Raw genomic sequence first — 19,549 nt, forward strand, 5'->3', positions numbered from 1 at the left:
GTGCACATGAGAAATTGGATTTTGAGGAATTACTTGAGAAATGAATTTCTAGGTCACACAAACTGCTCTCTGGAATGGCTACTCTGGTTATACAATCTCACCAAAAGCAGCTTGTATCCCATGCCTCTTTCAGTAGTTGATGCTGTCTAGATTGTTAATTTGGCCAATCTGAAATGTGAGAAACATATTTTGATCTTCTGTAAAGTTCTAGGAAATGTTTATTTTAGTATAAAATGGTCAAAATAAGAATAAATGCTGCTCCCCATGCAAGATATGAGAGTTCAAGACTCCTATCATGGCTTTTTAAAAATCAATACTTTCTTTACTACAATTTAACTTCAATGTTATAATCATAGTTCCCATTTTATAAAAGGGCAGGCCTTTCAAGGCATGTCTGGTTTTGCTTCTTTCCTTTTGATTTGTTGGAGCTGATATATTCAAAGCAATAAGAGTTTGTCTATTATATTACAAATATTTTCTCTCATCTGTCTTTGACAGACAGCTTCATTTATTCACAGTCAAATGTATCCATATGCCCTCTCATGTTCATATATTTCAGAATTTATGTGTTTTAAGTTCTGTAATTCAAATTCAATATACATTTATCAAATACTATATATATGTATATATATATATATATATGACATCATGCAAGTTAGTCGGGAGTTGTAAAAACGTGATCTAACATCTGTCACTTGAATCTTATAGCTTACTAGTAGAGGGCATAGGTCAAGTGCCTTGATATTCCCCAAAATATTATTTTAAATTGTTCTATGGTGGGTCCATGCCTAAAAACCAGGCACCTGGAGGAGTTTCACAGATGCAATAGCATTTTAGAGAGGTTATAAATGGTCTCAGAAGGAACAGTATAAGCCCAGGCAAAAAGTGGAATAACACAGGACCAGAGAGATGTTTTTGATAAAGCTGGACAGTGAGTGTGTGAATACAAGGTCCGGGTACAACTATCTTCATCTTTGACCCATAAGTACTACTGTCCTTGAAAAGTAGTCATTAAAGAGCACTACTATTGTCTACCAAGAAAGCAATTGTAATTCAGGATTCGATAAAGACATCTGCACACCATGTTTGTTACACTATTACAATAGCAAAGCTATGGAAACAACCTAGATGCCCTACAACTGGCCAGTGGATAAAGAGAATGGTATATATCAGAATATATATACATATATATGATACATCAGAGTATTACTCAGCCGAAATAAGAATGAAATATGTCATCTGTAGGAAAATGGATGAAACTCCAGATTTTCATGCTAAGTAATGTAATCCAGACTCAGGCCAAAGACCTTATATTTTCTCTCATATGTAGAATCTTGTCTTAAAAGATATACATATGCATAGATATAGATATGTAAATATATAGACATATCTAAATATAGATATATGCTATGTACACCTATCAACATATATATCAAAATATGCTGGGTACTGATGGTTCACACTTATATTATCCTAGCTACTCAGGAGTCTGAAATCTGAGGATCAAGATTCAAAACCAGCCCATGTAGAAAAGTCCATCAGATTGTTATGTTCGATAAAGTACCAAAAAACCAGCCTAAATTGAAAAGTCCATGAGATTTTGTTTTCTCCGATTGACCACCAGAAGTAGAGGTCTGGCTCAAGTAGCAGAATGTCTGCCTTAATTGAAAAAGCCAAGTGAGAGCCGGAGGCCCTAAATTCAAGTCCCAGTATCAGTACATACACACACAAAGAAAAACAATATCAAAATAAATTGGGTTTATGTATGAACATGGTATAAGGAAACTCATTGGAAGCAATTTAATAATAAAGAAGTAATGAAGATGTAGAAGGAGAGAGTTTATAGGGGTGTTAATCTGACTAGAGTATAATATATGCATGAGTAAAATACAATAAACTAAACCTTTTGTATAATTATTACGCAATAAAAACTGAATAACAAGAATGTATAACAGGTTCTCTTGTAGGGCAAGTACCAGTGAAAGGGGAAGAGGGAAACTGAGAGGGTGAAGGAGGGTCAATATGGTTGGAGTATTTATATTACATACATGTATACACAACAATGAAATCTACTGAAATTGTTTTCAGAAGCAGGAAAGGGAAATAATAATGGCATGAGCATGGGACATAATGTGAATGGATAGAATTATTACTATAAACTGCCCTTGTTTAGCTAATGTTTGCTGACAAAAATGTAAAATAAAACCTTGGAGAGATCCCATTAAAGATAGTCATGTAGTCGGTCTTGTGTGCGCATATGCTTTGCCAAAGTATCTGCTGACTCCTGCCTGGGTCAGTACCCCTGTGCCCCCCAAACACCTACATTTTAAAGACTTAATTCTGTATTGCCATCCAACAGAGGTAAAAGTTGGAAAATTTATCATCTGTGACTTTACAAGTCCTCTGGGGAGACTGCCAAAGGAAGCAAGTTTGGGGTAGAAATAGTTTCTAAGCAAAAATAAAATAAAACATTAAAAACCCTAGTTCAGTTTGGCATAGGGATTAAGTTTCATAAACAGATTGATACAAGGGTCTTCCATTTTAATCGTCCTCTGGGACACAAGGGTTGTCATAGGTTACTGTGGGTAGCGATAAGCCACTTGTGTCTGCACCAGCCCATTCTTTCTAATAAGCACTGCAGTGTAAGGAGATTTCCGTTTTAGTTGTAAAAGAATAGTGGAAAATGTTATAAATAGATGACCTTCATTGCCCCCAATGACATGGCAGCCTTGCTCTGCACATTTTCTCTTCCAATGGGGATAATGAGAAAAGACAGATGTACTTTACTGGAATGCTAGTGGTTTCATCATTCTTTCTAGTTCCATGACATTGACTGTAGCTTCTTCGAGCTGACATCTTGAGTTGCTCCTAGGCTTTCAATGTTTGATAAGTGATAATGCCATTTTCCATAACATGGAATGTGGGAAAGTCCTCCTCCTCCCCCTCTCCCTCCCCCTCCCCCTCCTCCTCTCCCTCCCCCTCCCCCTCTCCCTCTCCCTCCCCCTCCCCCTCTCCCTCCCCCTCCCCCTCCCCCTCTCCCTCCCCCTCCCCCTCCCCCTCTCCCTCCCCCTCCCCCTCCCCCTCCTCTTCCCTCTCCCCCTCCTCCTCCTCCAAAAATACTATGCCTCCTAAGATGGTATCCTCAGGCCAAAAGCATTAAAATTAGCAATGTAGACATTTTTTTAAATAAATTGTAAGTTCTTATAGTGAGACAAAAAAAAATGCCTAACCTGGTTTGGCTCTAAACTCCTACATAGCCTCCATCAGAGCTACAGTAGTGTTTGTGTCCATTGAAAGACCCAGCAGATTCATTTTCTCAATAGCATGGACAGCCGCAGAGCACCCACTAAGGAGGAAAGCCACTTGCTCTCCAGGTTAGCGCTTCCCACAGACTCATGAGCTCTCACTTGGCAGGCAAAACACCTTTGAAAGTCATAGACATCTCACCTCACTCACAGACCATCCTCTAGAAGAGCTCTATTTCTAGAAGAGAGACTGAAAATTTGTAATGCAATCCAACATTTTAGTCATGTTCAGGAAAAACAATGATAAATCAGTATCTCATCTGCAACCTTATTTTCCCAGGAGGATCCCATGCTGGCTAACAGGCAAATTGTAACAGATAGTGCAATGATTCAGTCTCTTTCCCTAAAAGTTATAACATTTAGTGGACCTTCACCATCCCCATTTTAATGGATTGTGTTACAGCTACTTTTTTCTGCATATGAGCCTGTGAATGTTTTTCCTCGAGGTGGACTTGCAGGTTCTCTTGATTCACCCAGGGTCTCCCTCTGCTCTGCCCATTTCTTGCTTCCCTCTGGTGACAACTATTCCAAAGAGCTCTCTCTGACAGTGGAGTTTTCAAGAGAGCCAATACCTCTCTACCTCCTACACCTCACTGGTATCTGTGGTTTCCATGTGTGGGCTTCTAAGTCTATCACCCTCCATTCTTTTTTCCTATATATTCATATGTGCACCAAGGGCAACTGGAAGCAAGTAGCTCAAGAAATTCGATTTTGTGTTTCTGTGGCACCTTTTCCAAGGACATTTAGAGACATAAAGATTATCTTCAAAGCTCTTTTAGGGCTGGGAATGTGGCTTAGTGGTGCAGTGCTTGCCTAACATGCATGAAACCCTGGGTTCGATTCCTTAGTATCACATAAACAGAAAAAGCCGGAAGTGGCACTGTGGCTCATGTGACAGAGTGCTAGCCTTGAGCAAAAGCTCAGGGACAGTGCCCAGCCTCTGAGTTTAAGCCCCAAGACTGGCAAAAACAAACAAAAAAAAACTCTCTTTAAAACAAAGAGTGTGAACTGTTTTTCTACTTTAGAAACCAGAATAAGGAGAAGCACCACATCTCTGCCAACTTCATGCAGCTCAGAAGGGGATCCCAGCTCTTCCAAGGTCAGCACCTTCAATGCAGCCCGTTGCCTCTCTTTTGTTTTCCACTGTGTGTGAACGAATGTTCTTGGATCCTTATTCGATCTTAAATTTGACATTTGGTGAATCAGTCAGAAGATTTGAACATTCTGTTCAGAGAACCTTACAAATGCATTAAGATTTGCTGGATCATCAAAACTCTCCTAGCACTCTTAATAGAATAACTTGTCTTCTGTCCCCAGATGACTTCATGAAATGTAAGATTTGTGTAAGGAGATAGTTTGTTTCCTCCTTGCCCTGAAAAAGATCAATCCTAGCACATCTCTCCGCCTTCATTTCTTTTTTTTTTTTTTCAAATTTTTATTATCAAACTGATGTACAGAGAGGTTACAGTTTCTGCCTTCATTTCTTTAGCCTTCCTGGAAGGCTTTTCCTCCCAGCCTGAACCTTGGGTTCTTCAGCATCTTTTGGGGCTCAGTTCCAGTCTCATCATCTTCTTTATCAAAGCTTCACACAAAGCTTAATTGTTTAGCTCTGCCTTAAGAATGCCCCGATTTTGTTCAGATCTCCACTCACTCTTCTACTCAAACATGAGTCAAGTGAAAGTCATTGATCTTACCTCCAGTTCCACAGAAGGTCTTATCAACTAAGTATTACCTCATTCCTTCTACAAGTAATAAGATAACGAACTGTGACCTTGACAGTCAGGCAAGAGAGCAAGAATAAACATGGGAACTCTTGGCCCTCACTAGTAAGATAGTTACTAAGGGGTCAATCCTTTTCCATTGAAAGTTTCAGTAAGTAGATGGCTTCATTTTTCTCAACACAAGCAAAGCAAGTAAGCTAGCTTTTTAGTAATACCCTATGGTCACTTAGGTCTGAGAGTTTCAAGTTCCTCTTTTGTAGAATGAGGAAGTTGGCATAATTTATCTGTAGCTTCCTTCCTACATAATAATGTTTGTAAGAGATGATGGAAGAGTACCTAGGAAATGGAAAGACCAGCTAATTTTATTTGTAGCTGCAACCATCTGAAGTCATTAACACTGACAATAATTTTGGTTTTCACAAACTAGGGAGATTTCAGTTCTCTAGCTTAAGAGATGAGTGCTCAGTTTAGCTTACCATGAAAACATGCTCATACTTCCCTTTCCCTGAAGTGAGGGTGTTAAGATCCACTCCCCTGTCATTTGGTAAACAAAATGATTCTACTAAAATTAAGTGGGGGGAAAATAGTACAAGTTTAGAAACTGAAAAGAATATTTGTTTCTCCTTAATTTTAAATTTAACCGTTCCACCCTTTGTGTAATTATTTCCAAACCACTGTTAGGAAAAAAAATTAATACAGAATAACTTTGCTTCATAGTAAACTGATTTTAGCTTGCTTCAAATATGTTAAAGAATTAAGTTGAAGCACCACCTAGTGGCTCACAGTTCTGTTTTGCTAAAAGGTGCTCCAAATTTTCTTCCATTCGAAACTACCATGAATTTGTTGTGCACATATATACATATGTATGTATAAGTATGCTCAGGAAAGAAAAATAAAGGATTTTTTTCCATCTTTGTGTAGAGTTGGAAAGACAGGAGTTAGGAAACAGGAGTCGTAGCTTTGAAATGCTTTTCTAATGTCACAGCAGCCACAAAAGCATGGCAGTGAGAATGGGAAAGAAAAGACACATGAATCCATCCAACTCCCACAAATGATGGAGTCCATTTATTCAAAAGAGAATTAGCACCATGAGGTCCAACAGCTCTTGGTTCCTCTGTGTTTCCTTCTCACCTCCTTTCTTAAAGCCCACAGTGGTCAATCCCACAATGCAGACACATCTTCACAGAGCTCTGGATTGGCTGATTACCAGATGGTTCCACAATCTCATACCACTTCCCGAAGCCTTTTCATCCACAAACCCACAGCATCCCTTCAGCTCCCATAACCTGCTGTTCTTCCATCATTATCGTAGAAATGGTTCTTCTACTTATAATTCCTACCTTCTGAAATGATTTCCATTCCATTGCTTTGAGAACAAGGACAAAATGTAGGCTGTAATATGCACACAAGTAGAGCATAACTAATGCTTGTAAGATGGACAGGAAACCTTCAGGTTGACCAATTAGGTGTTTGTTTCAATTAGGATTAAGTTTTGTTGTGTGTAAATTAGAGCAGCGGTGTCATGAACTAAGTAGTTTATTTCTCTAAGTCAATAGATGGGTGGATAATATTTTGGGTTGGTAAGGCAAATCCATGGTCATAGGCTCAGTATCTTCCCTCCTAAATGTCACTCATGGTTCTGAACCTCTGGTCATCTCACCAGTGCTGCAGTCCAGGAGAAGAGGAAGAAAAGCAAAAGAGGACCCTTGCTTTCTCTCTAATGGGCTCTCTTGAAAGTGCCTTACAAACTTGATGCTTGTATCTCATGTTCTAAACCTAAGGTCATTCTTAACAACAAGAGAAACGTCTTCAGCTACAACCATCTCTACAGCAAATAGAAATTGCAGTTAGCTCACTAAGTGGTGCACTCGTTATCTGATTTCACAATAAAACTATGAAAAATAACCACAGAACCACTGCAGTAACTATTGTTCCGGTCAGCATCAGTGCAAGAGAGTGATCTATTTATCTTTGAGCTCCCTTACATGGCTAACCTGGATTATCCAGGCTGACTTCAATAGAGAGATGGGGAGGTTAAACCGATTCAGCTCAGCTGTGTGTTGTTCTATCTCATCATCGAGCCAGCTAGGCCAGGCATATTCTCCTGGAATAGCAAATAGAAAAATGCAAGACCTCTTGAGACCCACATTCAAATCTGCTCTACTCTCATTTCCACCTCATTTTATAGGCAAAGGAAAAAATAGATGCAGCAGATAAACATGTGTTCTCTTTCGAGAAATAATTTTAAAGTCAGATGCTGAAAAAATCACATGTGCAGAAAAATGATGAAGATTTAGTCATGGATATACTCATTGGCCACAAAGAGAAAGGGGAGGACAGACATAGGATCAAACAACTTGCGTTTTCCACCATAGACTTTTGTGGTTTTCTAGAAAATTATATTACTATGTTTTTCCTTTTCTATGTTCCACTGAACTAAAGTGTAATTTTTAAAAATTGTAATTTTTTAAAAGGAGGTAAAAGAGATCATATCTTATAGAAAGTGACATTATTTCCTAAATCAATTCAATAGTTAGCTTTCAATTGAATAATTTAATCATTTAAATAATGAAATAGCTTAAATGATTACAATAAATTACCAGTAGAGTATATGTTCATCTCACTACTTAGCCTGTTCTTTGTTGTACACAGACTTTGCTAGATATGTACCAAGCTTGATTCTTCTTCTTCTAAGGCAGTGAGACAATTATTCTCAACCTCTGTACACTTAGTCTAGCCATACCACTGAGTTCTTGCCAACAGACTGTGAATAGACGTGTTTGCTTCTACAAGTCCAGCCTATACAAAACTCCCACATAAAATCCTCTCTGTTCTCCATGTACTAGCAGAATAAGGAATACTCTGAGAGAAGCACAGTCATAGGATAAAATACTGTTTTTACAGGGGTGGAGAACTCCAGTTGTTGGTGCTATCAGATTTGTGAGATCCACAAGAAAACCACAGACAGGACGCAAAACTAGATACATCTAAGGGCTTTTTTCAAAGTGAAATTCAACAACTCTAGGCCTACATATGATGTTATAAATATCGAAATGGCCTTTTACAGGAAGAAGCCTTTTTGTAAACTCAGCTCTGGTTAGATTAACATCTCTCTATATCCTGCCCAGGTCCAACCAATGACATTAGAGTATGGCATGAGCAAGAAATAAAGTCTTTTAGTGATGAGCAACCAAAAAACTAGGAGGAGGTCAGATATCATGGCTCATGCTTGTAATCCCAGTCACTTGGGAGGAGGAAATGGAGAGGACTGTGGCTGGCCCAGATAAGAAAAGTTTGGAAAAACATCTCAAGTAATAAGCCTGTCATAATGGTACATAAAATCCCTTCTATGTAAGAAGTATAGGTAGGAGGGTTGAGGTCCAAGACAACCTGTGTAGAAATGCAAGATAATAGCCCTCCAAATAATGAAGAGCAAATAGAAAAAGATCTGGGGGTATGGCTCAACAAGTGTCTGACCTTGAGTTTAAATTCCAGTACCTAACAAGTGTCTGACCTTGAGTTTAAATTCCAGTACTGCCAAGACAAAGAAAGAGAAAGAGGAGAAGAAGAGGAGGAAGAGATAAAGAAGCCCAAACCATTTACAACTTTACTTAAGATATGATTTCTTTAGAAAAAGATACTTGTCCTAGGTTTGCCATGTGTGTCAAATGGAGATAAAGTCTCACTTAGAGACCCCAGAAGATATTATGGTTAAATCAGTGCCTTGAGAGGTGGGAATTTGGCTTAGTGGTAGAGTGCTTGCCTACCATGCATGAAGCCCTTGGTTCAATTCCTCAGTACCACATAAAAAGAAAAGGCCAGAAGTGGCACTGTGGTTCAAGGGTAGAGTGCTAACCTTGAGCACATAAAGGCTCAGGGACAGTGCCCAGGCTCTGAGTTCAAGCCCCAGGACCAAAAAAGAAAAAAAAGAAAAAACAGTGTCTTGATTTTCTTTTCTTTCTTTCTTTCTTTTTTTTTTTTTTTTGGTACTGAGGCTTTTCTAATTAAATTTTATTGACAAGGTGATGTACAAAGAGGGTACAGTTACATAATAAGGTAGTGAGTATACTTTTTGTCACATCTGTTATACCATCCCTCATTTTTCTTTCTCTTCCCTAGTTTGGGTAAGCATATATACAATATCCAGTGTGCCAAAATCATATACAGTAACCACATGGGGTATGCCAAAGGAAATTCACCTAGTACATTAAACTTAATGGCAACAATAAAATCCTCCTGTTTCCTTCTCTTGGAGTTCATTTTGCTTAATCTCATCTTATATAATCATATGTACATAGCTGTTGAGCTATTGTGATCCTCTGATAGGTCTATCCTAGACCTTTTATGTTTATTTAGTAATTGTTTGGTTTTGGATACATAATATAAAGTCCCTGACCCAGACATGTGGAAATAGCATTTGAAAAGAAGTTTGTAATTTTACAGACATGATCTCTACTGTTCTCCCCCCCAACAATCATATATCAAGAAGACCATGTGCCTTTGTTCTCTGTGTTCTAGGCTTGTCTCACTCAACATTATTTGATCAAGATCTGACCATTTCCCTGTGAATGCCATTACTTTCTCATTTCTAATTGCTATGTAGTATTCCATTGTGTACTGGTACCACATTTTTTTATCCATTCATCAGTAGTGAAGCATCTGGGTTGCTTCCATATTTTGGCTATTGTGAATTGTGCAGTGATAACATGGATGTGCAGATGTCTTTGTGGTATCCTGGATCCTATTGTTCAGGATAGATGCCTAGGAGTGGTATGGCTGGGTCATAGGGTATGTCTATGTTGAGCTTTTTGAGGAACCTCCATACTGTCCTCCAGAGTGGTTGTACTAAATTGCACTCCCACCAACAGTGGAGAAGGGTTTCTCTTTCCCCGTACCCCCTCCAGCATTTGTTGTTGCCTGAGTTCAGCGTATAGGCCATTCTAACTGGAATGAGGTGGTATTTCAGGATTGTTTTTATTTGCATTTCCTTTACTGCCAGGGATGTTGAACATTTCCTCATATGTTTCTTTGCCATTTTTATCTCTTCTCCTGTGAAGTCTCTTTTTAGCTCCTTTACCCATTTAATAATTGGTTTACTGGGTTTGGAAGGGGTTAGTTTCTTGAGTTCTCTGTAGATGATGGATATTAAGCTTTTGTCTGTTGCTGTGCTGATGAAGATGTTTCCAATATGGTTGTCTGTCTTTCTAGTTTAGTAGCTATGTCTTTAGCTGTGCAGAAACTTTTTATTTTGTAGTAGTCCCATTTGTCAAGTCTCTCCCCTATCTGTTGTGCCCCTGGGACTCTGTTCAAGAAGTTCTTGCCTATGCCTATAAGTTCTAGCGTCTTTCCTACTCTGTCCTTCAGTAGTTTCAAAGATTCACGTCTGATGTTGAGGTCCTTGATCCATTTTGAGTTGATCTTGGTACATGGTGATAGGCTAGGGTCCACTTTGAGTTTTCTACATGTGGCTTCCCAGTTTTCCCAGCACCAGTAGTTGAAGAGGCTATGTTTTTTCCATTGTATGTCCTTAGCTCCTTTGTCAAATATCAACTGACTGTAAGTATGTGGATTTATTTCCGGGTCTTATATCCTATTCCATTTATCTTCAGGTCTGTTTTAATGCCAATACCAGGTTGTTTTTGTTACGGTGGCTCTATAATAGAGCTTGAAATCTGGTATTGTAATACCTCCTGCGCTGCCTCTTTTACCTAAAATAGCTTTGGCTATTCTAGGTACTGAGGCTTTTTATCAGGGCCGCAGGCTCTCACAACTGGTGCTCTCCCACTTGAGCTGTGTCTTCATTTCTAGCTTTTTTCCTAGTGAACTGGAGATAAAAGTCTCTGAGATTTGGGTCCTCAGGCTAGTTCCAAATGTTGATCCCCAGATCTCAGCCTCTTGGGTACCTAGGATTATAGACATGAGTCACCAGTGTCAAGCTTTCGATGCTAGCTTACTCTTATCCTCATTAATCCATCCTAACTTCTGTAAGTTTGAGTATAGAAAGCAAAGCGAATTGGGACACTGGAGCTCTACAATATAAAGGAACTTTGGAGTTGTCTCCAATGGCAGTAGCACTTCTTTACTTGGGCTCAACTTATAACTACAATGTAAGCACTGCTAAAAATTTTCCTGGACATTTATTCAGTGATGAGAGGAAACAAGGGTTTCTACGGCTTGGTTACTTGCTAGCAAGTACCAAGTCATGGGCTGCTCCAAGCAGGCTTGCATATTGATTGCAAACAACTGCTTTCTGTGGTGTCTCCTCAAGTCTGCACTGACTTGCAGCTCTTTTGATGGAGTTGGTTTAAATCATTAACCAAACAAGTGCTAAGAAGAGAAATCGGGGCAAAAACACAGAAGAGTAAGGAATGAGGCAATAGTTGAAGCCATGTGTATGGTCCTGGGCTCATTCAAGGAACAGAGAGAGATAAATAAAGAAGAGGGAGAAGGATGATAACCACTAAAATGCTTTTGATCACAATATGAAAACTGAAAAACTGACTAAAAGATAAGAACAGAACCAAGTGAGAATCCAATTCAAATGGTGACTGTCAGGTTGGTTCACCTATGATTGAGTACTGGATTGTTTTAGTTTACTCATGCTTGCTTAGTTGATATTAGGGGGACATGAAACAATTGTTCAAATAAAGTTGATATTAGATCAGCCTGATCACGAAATTCTGCTTCTGTAAATGGCTTGCTTAATGAGACTTGCTCTATCCCTGGTGTTAACCCCCAGAGTCTGTGCTACATGACCACCTGCTGTAGAATGCACAGCTTCTACCTTCAAAAACTCAGCCCTGTGGCTGAGCTCTTTGCTGTTCTTTACCATCCCGATGGTGGAGAGCAGATGCTGTGCACAGCTAAATAAAGACTCCTAGCCCAATTGACTGAGTGCTGGTAACTTTCTTGTCGTGGGTGCAAGTCCTGGGTGGCCAGGATACTGCACTTCCCTGTATAACTTCTTCTGCTGTTCAAGTATGTCAGAAATTCCATTCTCCCCAGCCAGCTTGCATCATCATCATCCTTCTCCCCCACCTGCCTCTCTAACGTGCACATCTAACATTTAACACAGAAATGGCTGTCCTCATGAGTTTCCTGTTGAGGTTGAGGTCAGCATAGATACTTCCTCTGCTAATAAAATCAGATAATATTGCTAATTGTACAAATGCAAACAGCACTCAGAGCAGGTATCAGGTTTTCACAGTGTGGTCACTTGTGGTTGCTACAACGGCCTTAGCTTAAAGTATACTTGTCTTTTGTTTGTTCCTTATCAGAACCATGGCAAAGTAACTTGAATCTTACAGCTTTTGTATCTGCTCAAACATTTGAGAGGGAGAAAAAAATGGTTTAATCCTAATAGGTATTTTAATTTAATCTTTTTGTTATTATAAAGGTGATATACAAATGGATTGCACTTGCGTAAGTAAGGTTAAGAGAAATTTTTTTTCAGTTATAGGGCTTCAACTTGGGTCCTGGGCTCGGTCCCTGAGCCCTTTTTGCTCAAGACTAGCACTCTACCACTTTGAGCCACAGCACCACTTCCAGTTTTCTGGTGGTTAATTGGAGATAAGAATCTTGTGGACTTTCCTGCCCTGGATGCATTTGAACTGTAATCCTGAGTTGTCAGCTTCCTGAGTAGTTAGGATTACAGGCATGAGCCACCAGTGCCCAGCATTTTCTTTTTGGAAAATGTTGACCCTTCTCTCACTCTCTCCAAGTTTTTCCCTCCTGTTCTCATCTATAGAATCTATGTAATGTCTAGTAATTACCACTGCTGCACTTGTTTGCCTCTTGTCCCTCCATTTCTGTGCCCCCCCTTACTCTCCTAAAGATAGGTAAAATGAACAAACAGACAAAAAGAAAAGAAGCAACAAAGAAAAAACTCTTGCTTCCATTTCCAAGAGTTCATTTTCATAAATATTGTTTTATATGATCAGGTGCACATAGGCACTATGCCTTTGTGTTCCTCTCCTAAGAGTATCTTCCAAATCAAACTATCCCTATTCGCAGATGACATGATCTTATATCTGAAGGACCCAAAACACTCAGTCCCCAAACTCCTACACCTAATAAGCCATTTGGTAAAGTAGCAGGATACAAAATCAACCCACAAAAGTCAGCAGTTTTTCTGTACACCAGAAATGTACAAGCAGAAAAGGAAATTATGAAAATAATCCCATTTACAATAGCTAAAAAAAAAAAAAGAATAAATTACCTAGGGATCAACCTAACTAAAGACGTGAAGGACCTATTTAATGAGAACTATAAAAATCTAAAAAGGGAAATAAAAGAGGACACAAGGAGATGGAAAGACCTCCCATGCTCATGGGTAGGCAGAATCAATATAGTGAAAATGGCCATATTGCCCAAATTGTTATACAAATTCAATGCAATCCCCATCAAGATCCCAGCCACATTCTTCACTGAAATAGAGAAAACAATCCATAAATTTATATGGGACAGCAAAAGACCTAGAATAGCCAAAGCAATTCTAGGCAAAAAAAGCAGTGCAGGAAGTATCACAATACCAGATTTCAAGCTCTATTATAGAGCCATCATAAAAAAAAAATAACAGCCTGGTATTGGTATAAAAACAGACCTGAAGACCAATGGAATAGAATAGAAGACCCAGAAATAAAACCGCACTCTTACAGTCAGCTGATATTCGACAAAGGAGCTAAAGACATACAATGGAAAAAACATAGCCTCTTCAACTACTGGTGCTGGGAAAACTGGGCAGCCATATGTAGAAAACTCAGAGTAGACCCTAGCCTATCAGCATTCACCAAGATCAACTCAAAATGGATCAAGGACCTCAACATCAGACGTGAATCTTTGAAACTACTGAAGGACAGAGTAGGAAAGACGCTAGAACTTATAGGCACAGGAAGGAACTTCCTGAATAGAGTCCCAGGGGCACAACAGATAGGGGAGAGACTTGACAAATGGGACTACTACAAAATAAAAGTTTCTGTACAGCTAAAGACATAGCCACCAAACTAGAAAGACAGCCAACCATATGGGAAAGGATCTTTACCAGCACAGCAACAGACAAAGGCCTAATATCTGTCATCTACAGAGAACTCAAAAAACTAACCCCCTCCAAGCCCAGTAAACCAATTATTAAATGGGCAAAGGAGCTAAAGAGAAACTTCACAGGAGAAGAGATAAAAATGGCAAAGAAACATATGAGGAAATGTTCAACATCCCTGGCAGTAAAGGAAATGCAAATAAAAACAATCCTGAAATACCACCTCATTCCAGTTAGAATGGCCTATACTTTGAACTCAGGCAACAACAAATGCTGGAGAGGGTGCAGGGAAAGAGAAACCCTTCTCCACTGTTGGTGGGAGTGCAATTTAGTACAACCACTCTGGAGAACAGCATGGAGGTTCCTCAAAAAGCTCAACATTGACATACCCTATGACCCAGCCATACCACTCCTAGGCATCTATCCTGAACAATAGGATCCAGGATATCACAAAGACATCTATCTGCACATCCATGTTTATCACTGCACAATTCACAATAGCCAAAATATGGAAACAACCCAGATGCCCCTCTACAGATGAATGGACCCAAAAAATGTGGTACCTATACACAATGGAATACTACGTAGTGATTAGAAATGATAAAATATTGGTATTTTCAGGGAAATGGTCAGAACTTGAACAAATAATGTTGAGTAAGACAAGCCTAGAACACAGAAAACAAAGGGGCATGATCTCCTTGATTTATGACTGTTAAGGTGAGGGGGTGGGGGGGACATCAGAGACCAGGTATGCGAAACAAAAAACTACTTGTCAAATGGTATTTCCCACAGGTTTGGGTCAGCTACCTTACATTTTGTAAATAAAACCAAACAACTACTAAACATAAAAAGGTCTAAAATAGACCTCTCAATGGATCACAATAGCTCAAAAGCTATATATGTATGATCATATAAGACAAGGATAAGCAAACTCTATTGTTGATGTTATATTTAAAGTTCTAGCTGAATTTCCTTTGGCGTATGCCACATGGCTACTGTATATGTTTTTGGTACACTGGGTATTGTGTATTTGCCTACCTGATCTAGGGAAAGGAAAGAAAAACAAGGGTGTAAGATATCACAAGAAACGTACACACTACCCTATTATGTAACTGCACCCCTTTTGCACAACACCTTGTCAACAAAATTTAATTAATAAATTTAAAAAATTTTTAAAGACATAATAAGAAAAAAAAGAGTATCTTCCTTTGGTCTCACTTGAGTAAATACCTAGAATCCTGTATAACTTATCATGTCTCTGTGTATTTTAGGTCTAGCTTCCACATATGAGAGAAAATGTGTGCCATTTGTTTCTCTGAGCTTGGCTTATCTCACTTAGCATGATTTGTTCTAACTCCATCCATTTCCCTGCAAATGATATAATATTTCGAATAGCTGTTTAAAATTCCATTGTGTATAAGTACCACATTTTTGATCCATAATGCTAATAGGCTTGATAAATCAGTTTGTTTAAATAAATAAAAACAGAAAGGCAAGAAGAAAGAAAAGAAAATAGGGAGGGAGGGAGGGAAGGAGGAGGAGGAGAGAAGTTTGGAGATCAGGAACAAATCTTTATCTTGACTACTGGGATTATGTATTTGCATCACCATAAAATAAAATCAACTTGCTGGGCTGGGGATATAGCCTAGTGGCAAGAGTGCCTGCCTTGGATACACGAGGCCCTAGGTTCGATTCCCCAGCACCACATATACAGAAAACGGCCAGAAGCGGCGCTGTGGCTCAAGCGGCAGAGTGCTAGCCTTGAGCAGGAAGAAGCCAGGGACAGTGCTCAGGCCCTGAGTCCAAGGCCCAGGACTGGCCAAAAAAAAAAAAAAAAAAAAAAAAATCAACTTGGAAAAAAGAAAATAAAAAATTTATGTACTTGTGTTAATATGTTTATATTTCATTGTATCTTTGTAACTTTATATAATGGCAAACATATATTTTCCAAAGTTAAAATTAATTCAAATATAAGTGGTCATAGTATATTTTTATCAACAAAAATGACAAGTAAAACTCTCAGATGGTTTAGTCTCTAGGTTATTTATATCCTTAAAATTTATTGAGAATCCTGAAGGATATACCTTAGAAAATTCAAAAAATATACAAATATTCATTCTATAAACTATTAGAGCAATTCTATGAGCACATGCTATGTAGCATCTGGAAAACTCCACAAGCCCACAGAGGAGAATGTCAAGTGCCAAAAGCAAACAACACCTTAGTGTGATACAATCTTGAGATCTTTAAGGGGACCACATTTGGTTCTTGGTCCACACTTTAACTACAGCTAAGTTGAAATAAGCTTCAAATCCAAAAGATTGAACTTTCCTATCTTCCTGAGTGTCAAAATATTAGGGAGTAAGAAAATATAGAGTAAGAAAGGAAAGTGATTTTGTAGTAGCTCCTCTCTGCTAAGCAATTGTGAATAAGAAACTATTTCCACTTAACAAAGGAAAACAGGTTTCTCCTCTCTCTCTCGGCCTCCCTCTCTCCCTCTCTGTCTCTCTGTCTCTGTCTCTGTATCTCTGTCTCTCTGTCTCTCTCTCTCTCGGTAATTCAGTAATGAGGTTTTGAAGAAACATGTTTCCTGTTACTGTTTCCTCCCCAAAGGTCCTTGGAAACTGTAAACAATAAATTATTTCCATTTATAAAGGAAAATCTGTTCCTTCCTGTTATTTTCTTCCATAATGATCACTTCTGCAATCTGATGTAGATTTTTTTAAGTATATGTATAGAGAACATAAATACAACACAAACAGTAACCCTTAATCTTTAATTCCATCCATGTTAATAAGAAAAAAATAACAAGGAAAGTTCATTACAGTTTGATGACTCAGAAGCAAATTAGTTAAGTAAAACAGGCATTTCTTAGGATTGGAGGTTGCATCTTATGATTCACATACATTTTCCATAATATTCAACAGACAGTACTTATGGCCTGATGTATTTTAGGAGTGGCTGAAAATTTAATGAAAGTAGAAACACGGGCTGGGGATATAGCCTAGTGGCAAGAGTGCCTGCCTCGGATACACGAGGCCCTAGGTTCGATTCCCCAGCACCACATATGCAGAAAACGGCCAGAAGCGGCGCTGTGGCTCAAGTGGCAGAGTGCTAGCCTTGAGCGGGAAGAAGCCAGGGACAGTGCTCAGGCCCTGAGTCCAAGGCCCAGGACTGGCCAAAAAAAAAAAAAAGAAAGTAGAAACACCAAATAGACACAAATCTCTTCTATTCCAAATGTATGAGGAAATCCAAGGGCAAAGCCAGTTCACACATGGCAGGTTGGGAATCTGTCAGATCTACTTTGTCCTTCATGATCCTGGCTCTCTCTAAACTTCTGATTCATTTTCCCCACTGATTAATGAATAAAAGGGCAGGAACATGTTAAAGGCAGGCAGAGCAGGTTTACTTGAAAGCAGAAGAAATGGTGAAAGAACTATGGAAAAAGAAATGCTCAAGGAGAGGTGTCAGAGGTGTCTGCTGACTCTGCTAGACAAGGCCCCTTACCTCCACCTCCTTAGGGTGTACTTCTGGTCTGACTGGTGGAGGGGTGAATACGCATTGTGGGGAATCTCATGACTGATTCCCTCATCTCATCCTGGAGCTGGTCTCTGCTTCATCTTGGACCTAGCCAGAGAAGCCTCAATCTCACAACCAGATTAAGATTAACAACGGGTCTGAAAAGACTCTGAAACTCAGTTCCTCGGAGTTGAGCTCCACTTCTAACTGCAAGGAGATGTATTCTTCATTTTAGTTTGACAGAGATCAGTTTTGTTCCTAATCCAGATAAATCAGTTAGAACCACAAAGATAAGGAAGAAAAAAATAATACCACAACAAAACAGAGTTCTCATGCACCTTTGCATTTTCACAGACAACATCCGGGTTCCTTCTCAAATCTGTTCACATAAACTCTGGAGGAAAACTGATAATTCAAAGCATGGTTAAAATGTAACCCTATAGGGTGCTGGTGGCTCACACCTATAATCCCAGCTACTGAGGAAGCTGAGATCTGAGGAGTGTGGCTTGAAGCCAGCCCTGTCAGGAAAGTCTGTGAGACTTTTTCCCCAATTAAACACTCAAAAGCCAGAAGTGGAGCTGTGGCTCAAAGTGGTAGATCTCTTGCCTTGAGCAAAAGAGCTCAGGGACAGCGCGCAAGCCCTGAGTTCAAACCCTATGACCAATGAAAACAAACAACTCCTGTAACTCCTTCTCACCTATGTATTAACAATAAAAAAATTAAGAACAGGGGCTGGGGATATAGCCTAGTGGCAAGAGTGTCTGCCTCGGATACACGAGGCCCTAGGTTCAATTCCCCAGCACCACATATACAGAAAACGGCCAGAAGCGGCGCTGTGGCTCAAGTGGCAGAGTGCTAGCCTTGAGCGGGAAGAAGCCAGGGACAGTGCTCAGGCCCTGAGTCCAAGGCCCAGGACTGGCCAAAAAAAAAAAAAAAATTAAGAACATACTGAGCCCCACATGGGAAAGACAATCCACACTATGGGACTCACAAAGCACAATTTTGATATGTCCATAAGGGAATTTACAGAGGGAATTAACTAAGGAGAAATCAACACACCTTGAATATTGGCAACATTTTCAGAAACTGGGGCCCAGATGAAGATGGAAAGGGATTTTCCAACTAGCAAACCACATGAAGGAAAACAATAAAATAAAAAGAAGGGGAGGGAAGAACACAGTATATGAGACATAAAATGAAGTAACAATATAACAAAACATGAAAGTAATTTCAGTGAGTATATAGTTTACATGGCCTTAGTAAGATAACTTAACACAGTGAATAAAAGTCTATCTACTTTACCAGAAAAAAGTTGATAATTTCTTTATACAAAGTTTACTTGAAATAAAGTTCACAGAAGAATTGAAAGAGTGACATACCACAGCCATGCAGGTGCACTGTGCAGATTTTCCATCAGTAAAACATCCCACTTTACTGCCAGGAACTCAGTTAACTGATGATCTCCAATTGCTAACATTCTCAGGATCCACTTCCATTTGGTTTGAGTTTGGGTTTTTTTTTTTGTGATATTAGGGCATGAACTCAGGTTCTTATGCTTGCTACAAGAGTACTGTACTGCTGAGTCATACCTCCAATTCTTCGTTGCATGGAACTATTTTTGAAATAAGGTCTCACTTCCTGCCTAGATTTGTGCCTAGACTGTGATCTGCCTACTTACACTTTCCATGAAGCTAGGATGAAAGACCATTGCTAATACATCCGATCATTGGTCAAGAAAGGGTCTTGTACAAAGGAAAGAGTGACACTGACCCAAAATCATTGTACTCATAACCTGACTTATAGGATTACAACCCCTTTCTACAACTATTTAATACATAAAAAGTTTTTAAAGGGTCTTCAAACCTTTTTTGAGGGTGATGGAGCCAAAGCTATAACCCCAATCCTCCCTCTCTCTGCCTTTCCAAGTACCTAGGATTGCACACATGAGCCACTGGCTCCTAGCTCATTCT

Source organism: Perognathus longimembris, chromosome 5, assembly GCF_023159225.1.
Source record: "Perognathus longimembris pacificus isolate PPM17 chromosome 5, ASM2315922v1, whole genome shotgun sequence".
NCBI lineage: Eukaryota > Metazoa > Chordata > Mammalia > Rodentia > Heteromyidae > Perognathus > Perognathus longimembris.